This window comes from Colius striatus, chromosome 10, assembly GCF_028858725.1.
Source record: "Colius striatus isolate bColStr4 chromosome 10, bColStr4.1.hap1, whole genome shotgun sequence".
Lineage (NCBI taxonomy): Eukaryota > Metazoa > Chordata > Aves > Coliiformes > Coliidae > Colius > Colius striatus.
In genome coordinates, this window is record NC_084768.1 from 1,750,120 (window position 1) to 1,773,539 (window position 23,420).

General features: G+C 51.6%; 1 long non-coding RNA gene across 1 annotated transcript; it reads left to right on the top strand.

Moving 5' to 3' along the window:
• Positions 1-22,228: 22,228 nt before the first annotated feature.
• Positions 22,229-23,394, top strand: LOC133626216 (uncharacterized). Its single transcript, XR_009819370.1, has 3 exons — positions 22,229-22,301; positions 22,580-22,674; positions 23,336-23,394. It is a non-coding gene; the product is annotated as an uncharacterized LOC133626216 (long non-coding RNA).
• Positions 23,395-23,420: the final 26 nt, after the last annotated feature.

Below are 23,420 nucleotides of genomic sequence, written 5' to 3' on the forward strand. Positions count from 1 at the left end.
ATCTTCCTGCCCTGAAGTTACACTTACCCTACACAAAAAGGAGCAGAAAAGGCTTTCTTAGGTGAGGGGAAACAGCTGGAAAGCTGATAAATGCTACTTTGGCTCCACACATGACAAATATTCCCAAAGAGACCTCAGAACTCCCCAGACAGTGACGCTGTACATCACAGTCTGGGAATGGCTGGGACACACAGAAGCGTGCAAGTGGCAGGTTTCCTTCCAAAATGTCTGGAATGGACTTGTTCTGAAGAACTGCAAAGCACACACACATCTGATGGCATAAGATGCACCTCCCCAAAGGGCCTGGTCCCACTTCTACCAGGTTCCTGTCTTTACTTAGACAGCAGAAATTGAGGAAACTTCATGGTGTTCTCAGCTTCTCTTCACTCTTAGGGTTTGAAAGGCTGCAGGGAACACACCGTGGCTGCAGGAACAAATCAATAACTAATAACCCAAATTCCAGGCAAAGCTTTTAGAACTAGAAAGCAATTAGTGCAATGTGCCTCTCCCTCCACTTCCCTGGTCTTGCTTGGTCACACACATGTACCCACTGCTTAAGGAGTGGCTTCCACCATTGGAAAGAGCTCTTATGACTAAACCTCCATAACCTGAATAATCAGTCACTCAGTGGCTTCCTCTGGAAAATAACTCTCTGTTGCACACTGCTGTAACACATAACCAAGTATAGAACCTAGCAGCAGGCACCATATAAGCATTTGAACCATAACATAATGCAACACACTAGCACAGATCTCTAGTTACTGTCTGCATGCTGTGTCACCTACTGAAATGTACAGCACCACACACCCTGTCCTGCTCTGGGTACAAAAAAGGACAATCCTGGCAACTTCCACAATTCAGCAGCTGGTACAACTTCAGGTATCAGTGCTGCTTGAAAAGAAACTTTCTTCAAGTACCTATAATGCAGTTTGAAACTCTGAATGATTGGTTGCCCATCTAAAACAGAAATGTACCACTGAAAGGGCTCTTCTTCTGAAATCTCCTCTGGGGAGCACGTTCCATTGCACAGTCTCACACAGCTACAACACAGCCTTGTCAGGATGAGTTAGCTTTGATACTTGTAGTGGGTCTGGGACGGTAGTGATTTTCCACAGCAGCTCCTGCAGTGCTGTGCTTACTGTTGATATCAATATTATGACTACCGCTTGCACAACATCGGGGCTGTCCCTCCAGCATTCCTTCCCCCACCTTCACCAATAGCTGTGAGTGGGCATGATCTTGGGAGGGACTATGGCCAGGACAGCTGACCCAGGCTGACCAAGGAGATATTCCATACCATATGACGTCAGCTCAGTAATATAAACTGGGGGAAAGGAGCAGGAAGGGGAGGCGAGATTCATTTCTGGCCTTCCCAAAGCAACCGCCACGCGTACCGCAGCCCTGCTTCTCGGGAGGTGGCCAGACATCGCTGCTGATGGGACGTAGAGAGTAACAGCTTATCTGCTTCTGCTTTGCTTCCCGCGCGCGCGGCCTTGCTGCTTATTTATTAAACTGCTTTTATCTCAACCCACGAGATTCCCATCTTATTTTCTCCCCTTCTCTGGCTTGCTGAGGAGGTGGGGGGTAAAGCGGTGTGGTGGGCACCTGGCATCCAGCCAGGCTCAAACTACCACAATACTAATTCTGGGCAGCTCCCCAAATCAACAGAGCCCTCCCATCTGCAAGTGATACTTTGATTCATGCCATGACACTTCCCATTGCCTGCCCATGATGCACCAAACTACACAATTTCACTCTTCATAAGGTCAACATGACCTTGTCCATTGTACGTCTACCTGCTGTCTCCCAAACCAAGCTGTTCTTTTGGTGGGCTACTTCCTTTTGGGTTGCTTGGTGTGAATTATTGTTTGGAGGGAACCCCAGGATCACTGAGTTTGTTGAAAATGACACCCAAAGACAGCAAAGGAAGCCTCTGGAAATCAGCCTTCCACATCACTGGGGCCTTTGATCAAAAGCTGCCTCATTCACAAACTGGCAGACACAAATTTGATGAGCTTTTAATTTGCCTCTTTGAAAAGAATCCCCTGAAATGCATCTAAATCTGGATTTCAGGCTATTCACACATCCTAGCAGTTGAGTGCTGATGCATCCACTGATGCATTCTGGTTTAGACACAGGGAATTTTTTCCTTTGAAAGCACAATTACCCTACTTCTGGGTTCTTCAACGGGGCCACGTTCTTCCAAATGAGGCCAGCAGAGTGCTTGGGGCAGTTCTGAATGACAGAGCTCCTCACTTAGTCTCTACTTAATGCTCACAGCACAGATCAGGGAGAAGTTCAGTTGGGAATTTCAAACTGTGTCCTTGTAACCTTAGTTCTCCCCCATCTGTTGTCATTAACACAGCCATGAGCAGAAACTCTGAAATTATCTCCTTCTTTCCACCTCCTCCAACTAGTTCTGTTCCACAGCAGCTTTTAGGAACCCACAGGCCAGTTGGGCAAGCGCAGATCAGAGTCCACATGCGGGTGGTTCAGGCAGGAGCCTGCTCTGCAGAAATGCTCAGCGAGCACAGGCAGCAGCAGCGGCTCCCAGGCTGCTGCCTTTCAGACCACCTCCATCCATCAGCATTTCCTGAGACACAGACAAAGCTGACATCTCACTGGCATCCCCTCAGCTTTGCCAAGAGACAGACACAGAGCAATGGCCAATTCCCACAGCACCTCAACACCCTTTGCTGGGTTTGGCAAAATTCAGCTTACTCCTGTGGGCCCTGAGGCTTCTCGAGCTCCCTGAGGCAGCTGCGTGCTCTTGACCTCACCAGCACTGACCCCACCAGACAAAGGCCAGCTGACAGGAGACAAAGATTTGCTGCTCTAGAGAAATCTGGATTTCTGAAGCATTTTCTCACCCACCATACCTTTCACACAGCTGCCAGCTTCAGTTTTCCCTCTGATCAGAGGGAACCCTTGGATAAAACATTTCAGATTTCCTTCCATTCTAAAGTGGCTTCAAGGGCAAAGACTCAGATTTCTGGCTGAACACTTCAACCATTTCCTCTACATTTGAAAGCTTAGACCCTTTCTTGGGAGACTTTGCAGACTCGGGCACTGAGGCTTTCAGACACGTTTCAGATGGGGATCCCCACTTGTCTGCCTCTGATCTGCTTTCAGGACAACAAACTTACCAGGAATGCTACAGAGCTAATTGATTGGCTTGATTCACACAGATGATTCCCTGGCCTAAAGATCAGAGAAATGAACCAAGTCAGTACTAAAGGTTTACTCACCACTCTGCCAAAGCTCTGCTGTGCATTTGTGCAGCCTGAAGAAATCACTCCAAAAGTTCAGGACTCACCACGCTTCTCCTGCAATCCTGCCAAATGCATGTGTTAGCTCAGGTCCTTCATGTGCCTGTTCCAATATACAAGTTACCCTGTCAACAAATTAAATCCAAGCTGTTGTTCTCCTAAGGACCACAAAGTCTGCACCCATCTGCAGCATCAATTCCCTCTTGGCAGGATCAAATTGGCCAGTCCACACTTCTACAGAACATAGCCCATTCTTGCTTCTCTCAATTATCTCTGAGAGCAGCATTCCCAAAGGCAGTAGCAAACATTCCCTTCTGCTAAAGGCTGCAAAACCAAGGCTGCTGCTGACTTGGAGCTGCATGTCATGAAGGTGTTGAGCTACATCTTTGCCAGGCCAGGAGTGTTTCACCACCAGGGCACTCTCAGGGGAACCACAGGTTTGTAGAGAAATGGAGAGAGAGGTAATCACAAAAGGACACACACCAACTGTAACCCAAAAAATAGTTCAGACAGGGGCTCAGTCATGGGGTTTGGAAGGCAAATGATTTGCAGTAGTTCTCCACATAGTGCTCTGTATTGGCACCTTCATAGTTTGGACTTGGCCCTGCAGACAAATTACCAGCCTGGCTAAGAGCTCCAGCTCTACTGTGCCTCACCACTACTACCTTGTCAGGCCTGGATGTTGGCTCACACACACTGGAACTGGACTGACCCCAAAACCACAACCTGGGCCCTGCAGCACCGATGAGCCAAGTGAGTTCAGGTGGAAGCACATTTCTGAGCCATGCTCCTTTCTCCAAGACTACACGTCCCGGTCAGAGACAAACTCAAACAGACTGTGCAAGTCCACCCATTGAATACACCAGGCACTTTGACTTGGTAGAATCTTACCTTCTTGTTTTAATTATGGAAACTCCCCTCTCCTTTACTGAGCCATAAAAAAGAGCCGGAATGGCTGCTACAGTGAGTAGAAGCTACTGATTTGTTGTGAAGTTAAAAATATAATTATATATGATAATATATGACAGGGCAGAAGTGCACTTCATCAAGCAGCTCAGCAGTGGGTTCCAGCTGCACCTCAGGGCAGCAGTCAGCACAGGTTTAACTGCAAATGTCTGCTGAAATCCCAACAGCTGCCTCTGCAAGGTCACATCAATCCCAGAGATACAACAACAACAACCCCCAGCCAACACTACACTGTGTTTTTCACTCCTGAAGGACATCAGGTTGGCACCACAGCCAGGGTCCCTACCTGGGTGTGTGAACTTGCCCGTCTGCAGCCAGCAAGGCAGAGCTTTTGTCCCCTCCTACCCCACGGCGGCTGCCAAAGCAGCGGCACAGCCAGGACGGCGAGCTCCTGGCCGGGCTGTGCCTGCGAAACCTCTGGCCCAGCACCTGTGGGGAGAAGGGAGATGGAGTGAAAGCCCTGCCAGAGTGAGCAGCACCACACACTGCTGCTGTCAGACTGAGATGCTGGGGCGGCTGCGGGGGCTCTGGCAGCTGGGGCACCCGGGGCCTGTGCCCGGGGCCTTGTCTCCATCTCCTGCCCCTCCCCAGCTCTCGGGTCACCAAGGGGCTGCCCCAGCCAGGCCCAGCTCCAGCCTGGAGCTCCCATCACCAGCCCCGGGTGGGCAGCAGGCAGGAGACACCCCCAGAGCTGCCCAAGGGCCTGGCTGGCCCCAGCCCTCACCTCAGCCAGGCCACAGCTGCAGCACAGCCTGTGCCTCACAGCACCAACACGGCTGTGGGCAGCTGAGGGGGCAGCGACAGCTCCCAGAGCGCCCAGCAATGAACAGGGACGGCTGGCAGCCCCTGCCCAGGGCTACAGCTCCCACATGGCCCAGGAGCCAACATGGCTGGCCGGTAGCCAGTGCCCCAGGCCTACAGCTCCCACGTGCCCCGGGGCCTCCTTCCTGCTGCCTGACCCTGCAGGGACACCAGCCCCTGGCCAGGCCCCCCTGACCCTGCAGCCCCATGGCCGCCTCCCCGGGGCTGCACAGGCCCAGCCCCAGGAGGAGCCAAAGGAGGAGGAGGAGGAAAATACGGGGCAGGAGCAGGGCAGAGGGACAGAGCAGGAAAGGGAGGGAGCTTAAGGAGACAGCGAGTGCAGGAGGAAAAAGAGCCACAAGCAGCAGCAGAGAGGGACAGAGAGAGGATTGGAAGGGCAGAAAGGAGGATGGGGGGATACACAGACACAGGCAGGGAGAGGGACAGGGGGACAGAGAGACAGAAAAGGCACCAGGAGAGTGGAGTGACAGAGAAATGGGACAGGGATTAGGACAGAAGGGAAAAAAGAAAGGAGAGAGAAAGGCAGGGGAGGGGAGGGGAGGGGAGGGGAGGGGAGGGGAGGGGAGGGAAAGCATCCAGAGAGAGCGAGGAACAGAGGGCTGTGGATCAGCAGAAGGAGGCGCGGGAGGGCAGAACATCGATGGGCTGAGAGAGTCAGAGGAAGAGCTAAAAGGGAGTGAGGAGCAGGATGGAGGCCTGGAGAGAAGAGAGAAGTTCCAGCCAGCTGAGCAAGAGAGACGGGCAGGAAAGTGGGGACAGGCTGTGGGGGAGAGAGGGAAAATAAGGCCAGGAAACACAACATGGTGATAGAAAAAGGCAAAGGGCAGGGAGCAGGAGAGGAGAAAGGAAAAATAGCAACAGGGTGTGGGACAGACAGGGAGGGGTTAGAAAATACAGACAAGGAGTCCTACAGAGGAAGAGAAAGAAAAAACAGTGGTGGGCTGAAGACAGAGAGGGAGGAGGTGAAAGATGAGGGCAGGGAGCCAGACCGAGTGATGGGGAGGGACCAAAGCTAGCAATTATGGACAAGTGCCCTCATTCCCTGAGCACTGCCCAGGAACTGCATTAGCAGGAGCCTCCAGAAGTGTGGTGCCTGCAAAAGGCCTGTCCTGGGCCCAGCCCTGCACCCTGAGAGTGCTGCCAACCAGCACCTTGTCCAGTGGCCAGCCCTGGGGAAGGGAAATCACCCAGCTGTTCCTTTGGGGTTTTTTGTGATGGTTTTGCTTTCAAAAAGCAACTGTTTCAGCTCTAAATAGCACCTGCAAGGAAAAGGGAAGCAGGCTTCCCACGTGGGACACCTTTAATGCCTGAACCAGGTACCAGAGTTCAGAGATTTCATAGAATCATAGAATAAAATCACAGAATGGTGGGGTTGAAAGGGGCCTTTAGAGATCATCCAGTCCAACCCCCTGCAGAAGCAGCTCCCACCTAGATCAGGTCACACAGGAACGTGTCCAGGGGGGTCTTGAAGCCCTCCAAGGACGGAGCCTCCACACCCTTCCTGGGCAGCCTGGGCCAGGGCTCCCTCACCTCTCAGTAAGAGTTTTTTCTTTTGTTTCAATGGAACTGTTTGTGTTGTAGCTTCATCCCATCACCCCTTGTCCTGTTGCTAGCTACAACAGAGAAAAGGGATGTCCCAACCCCCTGACACCCATCCTTTAGATAATTGTAAATGTTAATAAGGTCTCCCCTCAGTCTCTTCTCCAGACTGAACAGCCCCAGGTCCTGCAGCCTTTCCTCGTGAGGAAGATGCTCCAGTTCCCTGATCATCTTGGTGTCCCTGTACTGGCCTCCCTACAGAAGTTCCCTGGAGCTGAGGAGCCTGGAACTGGACACAGGACTCCAGATGAGGCCTCAGCAGGGCAGAGCAGAGGGGGAGCAGAATCTCCCTTGACCTGCTGCCCACACTCTGTTTGATGCACCCAGGATGCCATTGGCTTCTTGCCCACGAGGGGACGTTGCTGACTCATGTTCAGTTTACTACCAGCCAGCACTCCCAGGTCTCTCTGCAGAGTATTTAGCTGAAGCAGTGGGAGGCATTTAGGTGCCACTTGAGACTCCTGCTGAGCTCAATTAAGTTCTAAGGCACCGTGTCTCCCTGCTTTGCCTTTGGAGAACCAATGTACACCAGAGGAAAGTGCTGCTGAAGCTCTGCACTTTTACCTAAAAAAGACGATTATTTTGAGATTTCCCAAGAAAGTAGAGAGGGATTTTCCATTCTTCACCTTTTGGTGAAGAATGCAGCAACCTTGTTCCACTGTGAAGAGGAAGATTGAGACCTTGTGAATTTCAGAAGGGGAGAGATTTGCTTGAATGAGGCCTGTACCAAGAGCAAGCTGGTGGGAGAGGACAGGAGTGAGGAAAGAGCCGAGTTAGAAAGCGCTCTAAGAGAGAATTCTGACTTGACAGAATCTTACTTCCTTGTTTTAATTGTGGTAACTCACCTCTACTTTACTGAGGCATAAACAAGAGCCAGAATGGCTGCTACAGTGAGTAGAAGCTACTAATTTGTTGTAGAAGTTGGAAATGTTATAATAGATGATAATACATGATTTGGCAGAAGTACACTTCATCAGACTGGGAGAATCTGATTGGGAAATGATCTCTTGATGTTCCCTTCTTGAATTGATGTTCCTTTCTAGTCCATCTTCCTCCTCCCTGTAACTCCTCTCTTCCTGGATGGTGGCTGCTGAGCTGCCTGTGTGATGTACCATCTGCTCTTGAGCAGTTGTCCCTCAGCAACAATTCCTGTTGCATCCCACTCTTCTCTGAGCTGACTCCTGGCTTTCGGTCTTGGCTTGGTATCAGGGATCTCCATCCAATCCTTATCTCTCTTTCTTCAGCCCCACAACTCCAGCTGTTTCTTCTCAGATGCCTTTGAGATGTCCACTCCCCAGGTCAAGTTGAGCCTCCCTCTTGCAGAGGTTTTGGGCCCTGGGATTTCTCCCAGTTGTTTTGAATGGAGGTGAGCTGGCTGCTGGAACACAAGGGGTACCTCTCCCACTTTATGTTGTCCTTCCTGCTCTGCAAGGACCCTGATGTCCCTTCACAAGGGCATTCTTTCACGCTACTGTAAAGCACAGTGGTTGCCAAAACTGCTGCCTTTCCCCCCCCTTTTCCTGCAGGCTGTATTGTTCTCAGCTGTGGTACACAGAGCTCCGGGCTGGCTCCTTGTCTGAGCCTTCTGAGCAGTCATCCAGGTTTTAACTGGCTTGGGCACAGATACAGTGCCTTCAGCAGAAGTGGCAGTCATTTCCCCATGGGCCTGGCGAGGCTCGTCCTTTCCCAGGGTGGTCTCCAGTCGTGGCTGGTTTGGAGGGAGTTTCCCATGGTCTCCTGGCAAGTGCTGTGCCGGAAAGCATGTCTGCTCCCTTTGCTCCCTCCCGAGGAAGCTGTTAGGGCTTGGCAGTTGAAGCCTGGAAAGTTGAAGTCTTAGGAGTTGGTTTTTGGAGAGGGAACTTCAGCAGCAGTAGGGATTTGCTGCCTGACATTCTTGGGAACAAATTCAGCTCCAAGGATGAAAACTCAGCATTGAATGGAAACTCCTGAAGGCTGGTGCTTTTTAACTGGGCAGTCGCAGATGCCCAAACCACAGGTGACGATTCTTTCTTTGCTTGGAAACCAACCTTAGCAAGTCCTGGGTGCTTATTTCTTTGATGTTTTCTTTGGTGTTCTGTAGGCACAAATGTAGCTTGGACCAGGCAGCTTAAATAAAGATGGTACGGACAAGTTAATGCAGCTGGCAAGCTACTTCAGAAACAGGTACTGCAAGTTAATCAGTTGGGCCCTGGGTGATCACATGGGCAGAAGCAGCATATAAGGAGGTAGCTAGCAAAGGAAGAGTGGTTTTGAGTCACCTCTAGTGGTTGTACTATGTTGCCTGTATATGTCTCTGCATGTGCCTTACCTAGCCTCTCTACGTCTTTGAGTGAATATTGCTTGCACCACTACAACAATGTTCTTTGGTCAGGAAATGGGACAGCAGATGAACACAGGTCTGCTGCAGGATGCTGGGGTCTGCTCATGGGCTGAACTCTTTGCGATACCTCTTCTGTCTTTTTCCCCATAGGGGCCGTGTCATCAGACCCACGTTTCATTTCAATGTACCTTCCCTCCCCTTGACGTCCCCATGACATCTCCTTTGGTGAGTGTGCCCTGGGCTTGGCCCCACAGCTTGAGGGCTCTGTGTGTTCCCAAAATGGAGCCCTCGACTGTAAGCTCCTGTGTCACTTGTGTGTTCCTCCAGAGCAGCCTCAGACTGTTCAACCCAGGGCTGGTGGCTGCTTCAGCAGAGCTTTGCCATCACGAGATCAAACAGGACCCAAGGAACAGAAAGTCAGTGAGTTTGGGTGTCCCTCACAGCCTGTGCATCCCTACCCTGCCAGTCCTTGGCAGCAGAATGACTGGGAAAGTCATTCTGGGCCTGGGAAAGATTTGTCCCAGAAGGGCTCAGGACTGCAGGAGAAGGGAGTTGAAGCCACCCGCCAGCCTGTAGAGCTGTGGGCAGATGTTCCTGCTGAAAGGCAACCACAGCATTTCCCTCCCTGACCTTTGGTGTGAGATATTAATTAGTGCTGTGAGGCCTCCTCGTTGTCACTGGCCAGGTAACGTGCCCAAGGCACAGCTCTGCACCAGGCACTGATGTTCTTAAGAGACGTGGGCTCCTTCCTCCCCAGAAGCTCTGCTGGCAGAGCCAGTGACTGAGCACCCCGAGCATCTCCATTGAGCTGCAGGCCCTGGGTCTCCATCTCAGTCTCCCAAAAGGCTTTGTACTGAGATGATCTGCAGTTTAAAAGTGAAATCATTTTCATACTGCTGGTGGGCAGAAAACTCATGGTCTCTCCTGAGCCACTTCCTCCCCTCCCCACATCACCCCTCTGCCACTGCTGCAGTTCCTTTTGAAGAAATCTGCCCCCACACAACGCTGAGTGAGCAGCCCATGGGAGATGGCTCCTGGCAGAGCTGGCCAGCCCAGCCAGATGTCCACTCCAGCGCAGGCTGTGGGCTGATGTCCTCTCTCTGCAGAACATCCCCACCTGGTGTAGTTGTCTCCTTGCTTTCCCATTCTGAAGAGCAAGTGTCAAAGCTCTAGTGATGTGAAGCTTTGTGGGCAGTGAGCAGAGCCAGTGTGCAGCGTGGCTGTGGTGTCCCTGTGTGTCAGGTGATGTGAGACACGGTGCCTGCTGATTTTGTGGATTACACTTTCAGAGTGAATGCTCTGTCTGGGTGCATACTTCTAAGTGAGAAATAATTGGTGTTGCTTTAGGGACAGGTGAGAGAGCTCTTCACAATTGGAGAGAAACTTGTGGTGCTCAGCACTGTTGAGAGTGGGGCATTTCCAAAGCAGCTATGTCTGTGGTCAGTGTGAAAGGGAACTTTGACCACGAGATCCTTGCTCAGCTTCTCAATGAGCTGTAATTCAGAGGCTGTAGTTAAACTCCAAGCCCAGTTTTGTCGTGTCAGGGTGTTCACAGCAGGAGTCACAGCATAAGTGGTGCACAAATCAATGCTGGTGTCCTTTCCTCAGGCTGCCCTCGCACCTTGGTGTGTTGCCTCACCAACAGCTCCTCGGTGCCCGTGACCTTCAGCCTCTGCATTCCCAGGGATGGCTCAGGAGAGCCCAGCACTTCCAGTCTTGTTCAGATCTCAGACAACACTCACCCATCCTGTAGAAAAGGAGCCCAAGGCCGTGTCAAGCCAACCGAGTTCTCCATCCGGCCTCGTAGAGGGACCATCTTCCCCCAGGGATCCCTGGCTCTCCAGGTATGGGGAGAGCCAGACGTGCTTGGGCAGGTGGAGCTGAAACTTCACTGATGCATGAGAGGGCTTTAGGGCTGGCAGCTCTGAGCAGAATGCGGTGAGAGATCTGCCCTAGTGTTAGGCTTTTGTTAGCTGGGTTATCCTGGGACTTTTGTGAAGGAGCACTGCTTTGTTTCCAAGATCAATGATGATCACGAACCATATGGTGAAGCACAGAAGCCATTTGGGAGCTGCTTAGAGCAATGTCTTTGGTTGAAAGTAGGCAGAGGAAGAGTGAGGAAAGAGCTGTTAAAAAGAGACATGTCATTGCCTAAAGCTGTTTGCTCTTCCTCCCTGTCCTATTCTTCCTCTCCTGTGGAGCAGAAGGAGTTGTACTCCATGTGGTGATCTCCAGTGGGGACTGGAAAAGCTCTGGCACAGCATCTGCTGGGCCATGTTTTGCCCTCAGCTTTCCCCTGGTAAAGCTGAACACCTTCTGTTGAAGTCAGCAGGTTCCCTCTGTTGTAGTCGGGACTTAGAAATTAATTCTAAGGCTGTGCTGAGTAGAGCATGAGTCTAAAGGTGCTTGGATTTAGCTTACAGGTGCCCTGATCCCTGCAAGGTGTATCTAACAGACCAGATCTTGTCAAAAGACTCTCATTGCTCCCAGAGGCTGTGCTCTGTGCACAGACCAACAGAGGAGAATGGCTTCTAGGAGTGATGAAGCTTTTAATGCTCTTCTCTCCTCTCCCTCCAGGTCTCCCTGTGTTCCACCACAGTAAGGACGTACGAGCTGGCGCTGGACGTGGATGGTGTTGGTGAGGAGGTGTGTGAGCTGCCCATCACTGCCAGGTACCAGCACTTTCCTCACAGCTGAGCCCCTCTCCTCATGCCCCCAGCCCCGAGCTGCCTGTGCAGGGTTCTGCCTGCAGCTCCAAACCAGAGCCAGTTGTGGCCAGCCAGCCAGGAGAGCAGCAGGGCTGGGAGAGCAGCCCATGTTGTGCTCAACACTCAGGCACGGCCCTGAGCCTTTTGCTAAAGGGAACATCATGATATTTGTTATTGGCCTGGGTTTTGGTGCTTGAGCTGTAGCCAGTTTCCAAAGGGCCACCTCTCCTCCTTCCTGCCAGTGGTGGGCTTGGGCTGGGCTGTGACCAAAGTGCAGCACTGGACACAGCGAGGAGCCTGCTGAGAGCTGGTGTGTGCTTCAGCTGACAAAAGCTTGTGCCACATGAGAAAAGGGCTGATGGCAGGACTGGTAAGGGAAAAATAAAGGCAAGGCCTTAGGAAGGGGAAATAGTCCTTGCTGTGGAAGGTGGACTCAGGTTTCTCTGCTTCCTTCTGGTTCTCTTGAGCAATCTCAGCCTTGTGCCAGAAGTCGCTCGTGCTGCAGGCAGGTTGGATCCTGTTGTGCTGCAGTGGGTGTCAGCTTGATGACAAGAGGGATGCAGAGAGGAAGGAGCCAGCTTTTGTGAGACACTGGAGTCTTGTGTTCCTTGAGCCCAGGTGAGCACTGGTTGATGGTGGGAAAGCTCCCCCAGAGCTCACACCTTGCTGGGGCTGTTGGGAGGACCGTCTTTGCAAGCCCCCTGGGGCAAAAGTGCCCATCAGAGAGCTCTGGGACAGGGCCCCGTGGTCTGCCGGGGCACTTGGCAGCCTCGGTGGTGCTGAGCCTCAGGGTTTGCCCATCCTTTACAGGTGATTTCACACAAAGTGAAAGGTGATTCATAGCTGTATTAACCGTGTTTGACAGCGACAAACATGCTCCATTTCATGCTCTTTGGGGAGCAAACACATTCTGCATTGTCTCAGCATCCCCCATTGCAAGTGATTTGGATAAGACCTTGTGCTGGGAACAGGAACCTACCTGAAGGGAAACCTTGGGAAGCAGTATATCTTCTCTAGCCTTTGAGGTACAGGAGAACTTAGAGGACAGTGAAGAGCTGCTGCAAGGAAGCTGCCAGCAACAGGAGTGGAGGCAGCAGATTTTAGACCCCCCGAGGATGCCGAGTCTTGTGTCTGGGTTATTTGCTGCCTTTCTGCTTTCTCCTGAGGGTTTGCTGTGTGGTTCTCCAGCCCCAAGCCATGTGAGATTGGTCCTGCTCATAGCTGAGTGCAGGTGCCGGTTGCTCTGGAAGCCCAAGCGGTGGGAGAGCAGGACACTGTTGTTTCTGTCACTGTGTTTGAAAGGGAAAGATCCCCTCTGGTGAGTACTAGGGAAAACTGGGCCTTTGTGCCGCTGCTCTTGGTGGGGGTAAAGGGTACAGGCAGAGTTGCTGATTGCAGGGATCCTTCCTGGCAAAGCAAGATCTTGTGATCCATGGCTGGTGTGGGCAAGGAAAGAAGGGATTCAAGGTATAAGCAAAATATGATGCCTTGAGAAGAGGAAGGATGGTCGAGGGAGGGTCTCCTCCTCCTCTCCTCTGCCCTGGTAAGGCCTCATTTGGAGCCCTGTGTCCACTTCTGAGCTCCCCGGCTCAAGAGGGAACTGCTGGAGAGAGGCCAATGCAGGGCTCCCAAGATGCTGAGGGGATGGAACACGTGTGTGAGGACGAAAGGCAGCGGGACCTGGGACTGTTCAGTCTGGAGAAGGGAAGGCTGAGGGGGCACTTCATCAACACTCACAAGTATTTAAAAGGTGGATGTCAGGAGAATGGGGCAACACTTTTTTCTGTAGTGCCCAGTGACTGGACAAGGGGCAATGGGTACAAGCTGGAACACAGCAAGTTCCACTAGCACAGGAGCAGAAACTCCTTTGGTGCTGAGGGGAGGGAGCCCTGGCCCAGGCTGCCCAGGAAGGGTGTGGAGGCTCCTTCTCGGGAGGTTTCGAACCGCACCTGGACACGTTCCTGTGCCCCCTGAGCCAGGGGAAGCTGCTGGAGCAGGGGCTGGGGCTGGAGCAGGGGCTGGGGCTGGAGCAGCTCTGCAGGGCCCTTCCAGCCCCTACTATTCTAGGAACCTGTGACTTCCTTTTCTATTTCTGTCATAAAAGTGCCAGACTCGAGGGTGATGTGGGGAAATAGTTGGCTACCAGGGTGCTGCAGGAGGAGAAGCTCACCTCAGCTCTGGTGCTCGTGTCTCATTTCCAGCCACAGGATATAGAAGAGAGCAGTGGAGAGGTCGGAGCCAGCCTGGCAGGCTGCAGAGGGGCCCTGAGGGAAACGTGTTGCAGGGAAGTCGCTGGCCATAAGAGCAGATCGGGAACTCCTCCTCTCCCTGCAGGGAGGAGCTTGGCGTGGCTGTGATCAGCAGTGTCAGATGCCTCTGCATCCTGACGTGGAGGCCGGCAGAATCTGTAAACGGCCTTGTTGGAGCAGGGGAAGGCTGGGACACTGCCGTGCTGTGATAAGCTACGAAGGCAGGCCTGGGAAAGCCAACTAGGATGTTCTGGCGCCTCTGTTTGGAGGCCTAAGTGATGCCAGGGACTGGAGGCGTTTGCCCAGCTGTCAGTCAGGAGGGGCCGTGCTCACTGGCTTCATCCTTGTATCCTTGCCCCCCTCGTGGGAGCAGGAGGTGCTGGTGCAAGAGCAATTGATCTCTGAGGGTGTCCAGTTGTGGCCGTGTGGCTCCGATTCAACAAGCGCCTCCTGTCTTGGTGTTCCCGTGACTCTGCTGTTCTGCCTCATGTGTTTCTGGGCATCCTTTGCCCCGAGTGCGCTCTTCAGAACGGGGTGACCCGATGCAGGAGACGCAGCGAGCTGAGGGCAGAGGAACCGAAGCAGCGGGTTGATGTCATCGGAGCAGAAACCTGAGAGACGGCTGTGACAGACGGAGCCCTGAAGCCATGGGCTAAATCAACCCAGCAGCCAGGGCAGAGGGCTGGCCACGGCGTGAGGGGACGGTGTCTGTGCGTATCTGTGTGTCTAGATCTCAGTGGCAGGGAAGCGGGCGTAAGCAGCGTGTGTGAAGCGGGCAGACGCAGCTGGTGCGGGACAAAGGTGGGAGCGTGGCTTGGGTTTGGCGGCGATGGGGTTAACTCGGCCCAGCCGCCGCAAGGGGGCGGAGCCAGCCCGCCCGGCGTCGCGGTGACGTCACCCGCCGGCGCCCGGGCGCGCGGGAACGGCCGTTGGAGCCGGTGGCGGCGAGCGGCGGGTGAGTCCGGCCGAGCTTCGTCCGAGCTCCCGGCGAGCCGCGGCTGAGCCCCGGCCGAGCTTCGTCCCTGCTCCCGGCGAGCCGCGGCTGAGCCCCGGCCGAGCTTCGTCCGAGCTCCCGGCGAGCCGCGGCTGAGCCCCGGCCGAGCTTCGGCTGAGCTCCCAGCGAGCTGCGGCTGAGCTTCTGCTGAACTTCGTCTGAGCTCCGGGCTGAGGTCCGTCTGAGCTCCCCCTGAGCTCCTGGCTGAGCTCCCTCTGAGCTCTGGGCTGAGGTCTGGGCTGAGGTCTGTCTGAGCTCCCTGTAAGAAACTATGAATTAGGGTATTGTTTATTAAAATTTATGTTAAGCTCAATGTAAAGGTTAAGCGACAAAAGAAAGGAAAGTACTTATGCGAACAGCTGCAGGACATCACTCATGTGAGATAAGATAACTGCAATTGCCTTCACATACCAGACACCATTTGTGTAAACAGGAGAGATACTGCTCAAGGATGACTACAAGATGTTCTAAGGGGCTGACAAAGATAAAATAAACAACTTTATCAATTATAGAACAAAGAAGGAAAACTTCTTTCTCAGCAACCACCGAAAAACAGAAAAAAAAACCCGACCCCTCACAGCAACTGAAGCATGCGCAGAGCAGTTCTCCTACTTCACAGCCACGGATGTAAAATGTATAAAAAAGGACTGTTTAAACTAATCAGTACGGCAGTTGGCGGAGCGCAGACTCCCCTGTCGTCCAGCGCTGTCTTTGCTCTTATTCTACTTGCTACAATTAATAAAATTATAATTGGCTTATGATCCATTGTGGTCTCAATTTATGACAATCTTGGTGCCGTGACTCGGATAAGGAACGGTGAGCTTCAGTCCTCCGGGGAGGCGCCCCGCGGCAATCCGCAGCCCCGCGACTGACAGCCTACCTCAACCTTACCGACGAACCTAAATTCTAGAATAATGAGCAAAGGGGAAACCGGTAAAATCCCATAAAAATTCTGTGCACGGGAGTCCGGACGAAGACGCAGGGACGCGTAAGTATATTGCGAAAATTGGTTCGCGGGTTATCCGTTCGGGCGGGATTGGGGATCCTGGATTATAGCAAATGAGAGGTTCGATACACTGAACCAAGCGAGTGTGGACCCTTAAGTACTGCGTTTCCCATCTCCCGCGAGGGACTGGGCCAGGAACAAGGGGAGCAAGTGAGTGTGTGTTTGTGGATAATCCAGAAGATGGGGGCGAAGGGCAGCAAGCCTTCGACACCCATGGGAAGGGTACCTGCTGTACCTAAGAATACCCCTCTGGCATATATCTTAGACAACTGGAGATATTTCCCTGAAACCCTAGGGAAAGATAAGCAGAAAATAATAGAATACTGTACTAAGATATGGGGAGGGAAGAAGATTTCTGAAAATGTCTTTTGGCTAGTCTGCGGGCCAGAAGAAGATTGGATAAGACAACAATTAAATCTCTGGGTTAATAATAAAAAACCCCTTAACCCGGAAGAAAGTCAGTATGCGGAAGTGTGGCTAAAAAGACCGGGGGCTAGACTTTACCCGCTGAGTGAAATAAAAGCTAAACAAAAAAAAAAAAAGAAGGAAGAGTTAGACGAAACCCTTCTAACCCCCCCTTACATTTCCCCTCCTGCTCCTACAGCCTCTCCAGAGGTCCCCAGAGCACCCACTCCCCCACCGGAGTTGGAACTAAAGTCTCCCCCTCCTCCTTTTGGGACCAAACCTTTATACTTGGGATGAAATGCAATCTATCCTTGGTCAATTATTTACTACCGAGGAAAGAGACATGATTAGACGAGCAGGAATGAGATTGTGGGATGCTCAACATGCCCAGGGACCTAAAGCAAATATTAAAATGGCCACTCCAAAGACCTAATTGGGATAATCATGATCCGGTGCATAGAACTCATATGCAGGACCTGAAAACTATAGTAATTCAGGGAATTAGAAAAGCAGTACCCCGTGGCCAGAATATCAATAAAGCATTTAATGAAATGCAAAAGAAAAATGAGAGCCCTACTGAGTGGTTAGAACGACTGAGGAAAGCCCTTCAGCTGTATCTCGGGGTAAATCCTGACGAAGGGCAAGCACTCCTCAAAACTCAGTTTGTAGCAAAATCATGGGGGGATATCAGAAAGAAGATTGAAAAGTTAGAAGACTGGCAAGTGAGAGGGTTGGATGAATTATTGAGGGAAGCCCGGAAAGTCTATGTAAGGCGAGAGGAGGAGAGCAGCAAGCGGCAAGTGAAAATGATGGTAGCAGCGGTCAGAGAGGATCGTAAAAGACAAACTGCTGCTGGAACGAAACAAGGGAATGTAGTAGTAAAGAAGGAACAGAGGTGTTGTTTTTACTGTGGAAAAAAGGGACATGTAAAGAAGAATTGTAGAGAAAGGATCAGGGATGAGGAAATTTTGAAAGCGGAATAGGAGAGTCAGGGGCTCTATATTTTGGGGGACCGGAGTCATCATGAGCCCTTGATAAAATTAAAAATAGGTCCCCATAAACTAGAGTTCACCTTTTTAGTAGACACTGGGGCTGAAAAATCGACTATTAAACAAATACCTGAGGGATGTAAAATTTCCCCCGAAAAAGTACAAGTGATTGGGGCAAAAGGAGAACCATTTAAAGTAAACAAAATCAAAAATGTATTATTTGAAACTGAAAATAAATTCGGAATGGGTGAACTCTTGCTCGTCCCTGAAGCAGAATTTAATCTGCTAGGACGAGATTTAATTGTTGAATTGCAATCAGAAATTAAAGTAAAGAATCAAGAGCTAGTGTCTGCTTATCCTTTGACCGTGGAGGATAAAAAACAAATCAGCCCTGATGTCTGGTACTCTCCGGACACAATTAGTAGACTGGAAATCCCACCGATTAAAGTCCAAATTTCTGAACCCCACATACCTGTGAGGGTAAAGCAATATCCCATATCCCTAGAAGGACGGAGAGGATTAAAACCAGAAATTGATCGGTTATTAGCACAAGGAATCTTAGAGCCTTGTATGTCACCCTTTAACACCCCCATTCTGCCTGTAAAGAAACCTAATGGGAAATATCGGCTCGTGCATGATTTAAGGGAAATAAACAAAAGAACTATTACCCGGTTCCCTGTAGTAGCAAATCCATACACATTGCTAAGCAAGTTAGAACCTCATAACTCCTGGTATAGTGTGATTGATTTAAAGGATGCCTTTTGGGCCTGTCCACTGGCAGAAGAATGCTGTGATTATTTTGCCTTTGAATGGGAAGACATAGAAAAAGGCCGTAAACAGCAATTAAGATGTACCGTGCTCCCTTAAGGGTTCACTGAGTCCCCTAATTTGTTTGGACAGGCCCTGGAAGAGCTCTTAAAAGAATACCAGGTACAAACGGGAAATGTACTGTTACAATATGTAGATGATCTGCTTATAGCAGGGAATAATAAGGAAGATGTAAGAAAAGAAAGCATTCGATTCCTAAACTTTCTTGCACAAAAGGGAACTAAGACAAACACCGGTTTTAAACCTACCAGATTTAAAGCGGCCATTCCATTTATTTGTTAACACACATGAAGGAACAGCATTCGGAGTAGTAACTCAGGAATGGGCCGGACAAAAGAAACCGGTGGCATACCTATCAAAGCTGTTAGACGCTGTGAGCAGGGGTTGGCCGAGCTGCTTACAAATCATTGTTGCTGCTGCCTTATTACTTGAAGAAACAAATCGTATTACCTTTAATGGAGAAGTTGTCTTATATGCTCCACATAACATCAGAGGAGTGTTGCAATAAAAAGCAGAAAAATGGCTTACAGATAGCCGATTATTAAAGTATGAGGGAATACTTATAGAATCCCCTAAACTATCTTTAAAAACTATTGGGGCAGTTAATCCCGCTGAATTTTTGTACCCAGGAGAAGATAATGAACTGTTACACAATTGTTTTCAAACAATTGAACAGCAGACACATATTAGGCCAGACTTAGAAGAAGAAGAACTATAATATGGAGAAGTATTATTTATAGATGGGTCATCACGAATAGTGGAAGGTAAACGATTGTCCGGATATGCCATCGTTAAGTTGGAAAAAGGAGAGTTTAAGATAATAGAATCAGGCCCCCTGAGTGCCAGCTGGTCAGCTCAAGCCTGTGAGCTATATGCATTGTGGAAAGCGTTAGTGTCACTGGAGGGTGAACCCTGGCAGCACTCCACCGGCCCTCCACTAGTCCCCCCCCAAGCCTCGGCTGTGGTGGGGTGCTGGGAGAGCATGGAGGAGGTCAGGCCCCGCTTGTGCCCCCACCCTGCTCCTCTTCCCCCTGGAAGAAGTGTTTTTGGAGGGGGCAGCTGGATCATAGCTGTTGGCAGCAGTGGCGGTATCTGGAGCTGTACGGCCGGGTCACGGTGCAGAGCCCCTGGGTGCTGCCCTGAGGATTGTTTTGGCTGCCGTGGGGATGCCCAGGCACAGCCCTGCCTGCCTCCCCTGGCTGCCACCCTGGGGCTGTGCAAGGTTTCCCGCCCCTCCCCCCCCCCAGCAATGCCGTCCCGACCGCACTGCAGCGGGGAAGACAGAGCGCTGGGAAATGTGAAAAGGAGGAAAAAGACGGAACTATATATACAGACTCACGCTATGCGTTCGGAGTAGTACACACTTTTGGAAAAATATGGGATGAAAGAGGATTTGTTAACTCGCAGGGAAAAGAATTGATACACCCGGAATTGATTCAGCGAGTTCTGGGGGCATTAAAAATGCCGAATAAAATAGCAGTTGTACATATAAAGGGACACCAGCGAGGTACAAGTTATCAAGTCAGGGGAAATAATGCCGCCGATACAGAAGCAAAACGAGTGGCAGGCAATTATAATACGATTTTGACTATGCACACAGCAGCCTGCGAGACCTGTCAAAAGGTTAATCGAAATAACATGAGACAAAAACCCCTTGGGGGACGTTCCCCAGCATACAGACCCTTCTCACACATACAAGTGGATTTTACTGAACTACCTAGGGTTGGACTTTACAAATATTTATTAGTAATGGTGGATCATTTAACACATTAATGTTTTAATTCGAGATTGTGTGATTAATGACTATGTTTCGCAATTAGCAGAACACCGTAACAAGCTTTGGGAGCAGGGACTGATTGTGCAACGACCCCTGTTGGATTTAAAAAAAAAAAATCATAATGTCAAGCCTGGAGATTGGATATTGATTAAAGTGTGGAAGGAAGAAACTCTAAGACCCAGCTGGGAGGGATCTTATCTTGTTTTGCTTACAACAGAAACGGCTGTCTGAACTGCTGAGCGTGGATGGACTCATGCCAATCACATTAAAGGCCCAATAACGAGACCCCACTGGAAAGTAATCAGTACTCCAAGTGACACCAAGATAACCCTGAAAGGATAATGTAATGATAGAGACTTTATTTGATTATTTTGTTGTGTTACCTTTTGGTATAAAGTGTATTGTCATTTATATTTGCAAGAATTATTTCTTTGTTTATCTATTATATGGAAGCGTACAAAGTGTGCTGAAGGGAATTGCTAAACTCATACAACCACACCATATTGAATATAGAAAATATACTGATGTAAATAATATATATATATATATTCTAGATATAAGAATTAGGTGTAATGATTTAAATTGCAATTGGTATCCATTTGCTTGTTTTAGGTGCAAGGTATGCCAGGATAAATGGTGAATGTGGATACCCTCCAACAGGAGTTTGCACACAGTGTTGGGAAACCACTCCAACGAACCAATCCCCTTTGTAGTTGAAATCCTGACTATAAAGAAAAGTGCTAACTGTGTCTTGGAGCCAGGCTGGCAGGCTGCAGAGGGGCCCTGAGCAGAAGAGGGAGATCGGTTGCAGGAAAGTGTCACTGGCCATGAGAGCAACCTCTGGTACCTCTGTTTGGAGGCATAAGTGATGCCAAGGGCTGGAGGCTTTTGCCCAGCTGTCAGTCAGGAGAGGCTGTGCCCACTGGTGTTTCTAAAGTTGCCAATATGTCTGTGGTGCCCCTGGTTTCATAGGCTGTTTCCCAGACAGTGTGGGTAGGAAGAGGGCTTCAGTGTTGCTCATGGGCTGTTCAGGAGAAAGCTGCCTGTGGCTTAAATATGTTTTGGGGAAGTCCAGGTGAGACCTGCTTGATATTCTAATGAGGGAATTTGTCTTTCTCTGTAGGCTAAAACACCCAGGGAAAGTCTGAGAGGCACGTACACTCGTGTGCTTCCCTGTCCCTGTCTGTAGATCTGCCCCTCCGACAGGGCAGGCAGGGTCCCTGGGGTCCCCGTGCAGGCAGAGCTCCCTCCCAGGGACAGGGTTCCCGGGGCCCCTCGGGCACAGATGGAACTGCTTCTCCTTGCGGCAGGTTTTCCAGCGACATGAGCAGCCAAGTGAAAGCAGAGCTGCACCCCAAAGCTGCTCCTGCAGGCAGCAGGCGCACGGTGCGGGGCAGGGCGGCTGGAGCCGACTGGCTGGGCTTGAAGGATGAGGATTGGTGTGAGTGGGAGCCGCTGCCTGCAGCGAAGGGCAGCCCTGCCGTGAGCCGCCCCAGCCCTGCCCCGGCCGCACGGCCTGGCCCCGCCAGCCACGTCCCGGCTGCAGAGGAGGCGGCGGCTAAAGCGGCCCCGCTGGAGGAGGAGGACTGGCTGATCGCTGCCTTGGCTCGCAAGAAAGCCCAAGCGCAGGCCAAGGCCCAGGAGAGGAATGCCGAGGCCTCGGAGGCCCCAGGGGAAAGGCTGCATCCCCGTCCTGCTGCCAGGTAAAGGCACAGTTGATGGCCACGCTGCTCCCGTTTGCTCCACGTGTAGCTGCTCCAGCAGCACCTCTCCCAAAGCCTCGTCTCAGATTGAGGCCATCAGTTGTAAGCGCTAGTTTGTCTTGGGGTGGAGTATTAGCGCAGGGCTTTCTCCTACTTGATCCAGCCTGCAGCCCTCCAGGCTCACCTTGCTGTTGTGGTCAGAATCGCACCCACTGTCCCAGGTCTTGCAGAGCTGTCCTGGATGAGCACAGCCCCACAGCACACGCTGTGTTCCTTGTTGCTGTCTGCATTCCCCTTCATTCCTCCTAGTTCCAAACACACCACCTCCTCCTGCTGAGTTTCCACCGGCACAGGTTGAGCCTTGTGCCGTTGGAATGGGGCTCAGAAGGGAATTGCAGAGAGCCATGTGTGATGTGCAGGGCTGTGTTAGCTGGGGCTGCTGCTGTCCAGGGCGAGGGGGGATGAAACGAGTAGGAACAGCAGTGATGGAGGTTTTGAGACAGAGGCTTTCAGCTGCAAGGCAGGAATTGGTGTTGGGGACAGGATCTTGCCTTCCCTGAGCTCTTCCACATCTGGTGTTTCTGCCTGCAGCCATCCAGCCGCCTCCACAGGAGCCCCACAGCAGGCAGCTGCCCTGCAGGACACAGCCAGTGCAGACAGCTCTGGGTAAGGCCTGTGTCAGCTCTCGGGCACCCTCCGTGGGACAGATGTCCTGCAGAAAGCAGCTGCGTGTGTGCAGTGGGGGAGTGGGGGGGGCTGGGAGCCAGCAGCGATCCCTTTGGGCCTGAGACCTCTGTAGCTAGGAGGGAGGGCAGCTCGGCAGGTGGGTTGGGTTCTTGTCTGTTGGAGCACTAGGAAAGCCAAGCTTTCAACTTCAATGGCAAGCAGAGCAATATCTGTGTGCCTCTCCCTGCTGTGCATCACTTGTGTCTCTGCCCCTGCAGGCAGCCGGTGCCCTGGCTCAGCACCACGAAAGGAGCCTCAGCTCAGGCGTCGGAGGCTGAGAAGGAGGATCCCTCCGGAGACACCAGCGCCCTGGGTGCGTTTCCTGGGATTGTGCAGCTTGGGCAGCAGGATGCAGAGAGGCTCCCCCTGCCCTGCAAAACAAGAACAAATCAGGAGGCACAGCATTACCCTTGGCCATGGAGTTGCTGCCCAGGCTTTGAGCAGCCGGTGTGGGAGCAGGTTGCCACGCTGCAGGATCCCACCATCCCCCTTTTGTAGTGTGGTGGAGACACGGTGCTGGGGCACACTGAACTCTGCAGGGCTGCCTTTGGACTTTCAGAGGGCTGCAAAAGACTTGGTTTCTCTTGGTGGGCATGAGTTCATGCTGTCCTTTCTCTCTTCCCCCTTCCCTCTTCCTGCCCACGTGCTGGTCCCACTAGTGCTGTGTCTGGGCTGAAGCTGTGCACCAGTTCAGAGCCTACTGAAAGCAACTCTTTTAGGATTCAGCCTCCTCCCTAGGTGATGGAGATGGAGGAGGAGCCATGCTTTGCCCTCAGCCTTTCTCTGCAGGGCAGAGTGCCAGCATTGTGGGGGTGCAGGAATGGACAGGCCTGCCTGACCCTCTGTCCCCATCACCACCCACCAGAGCAGAGCAGGACCCTTCTCACTCTGCCCAGGAGAGCCAGACCTTCGTCCTTCTGGGAGGGGATGATTGCTGTTGCCATGTGTGAATGGCAGACTTGTTCTATTTTCAGCCTCTACAGCCTTATTGCCAGGAGAGCAGGAGGTGCAGGGCCCTGTCCCACTTGCTCAGGTAGGTCTGCTGGGCCTGTGGCCCTG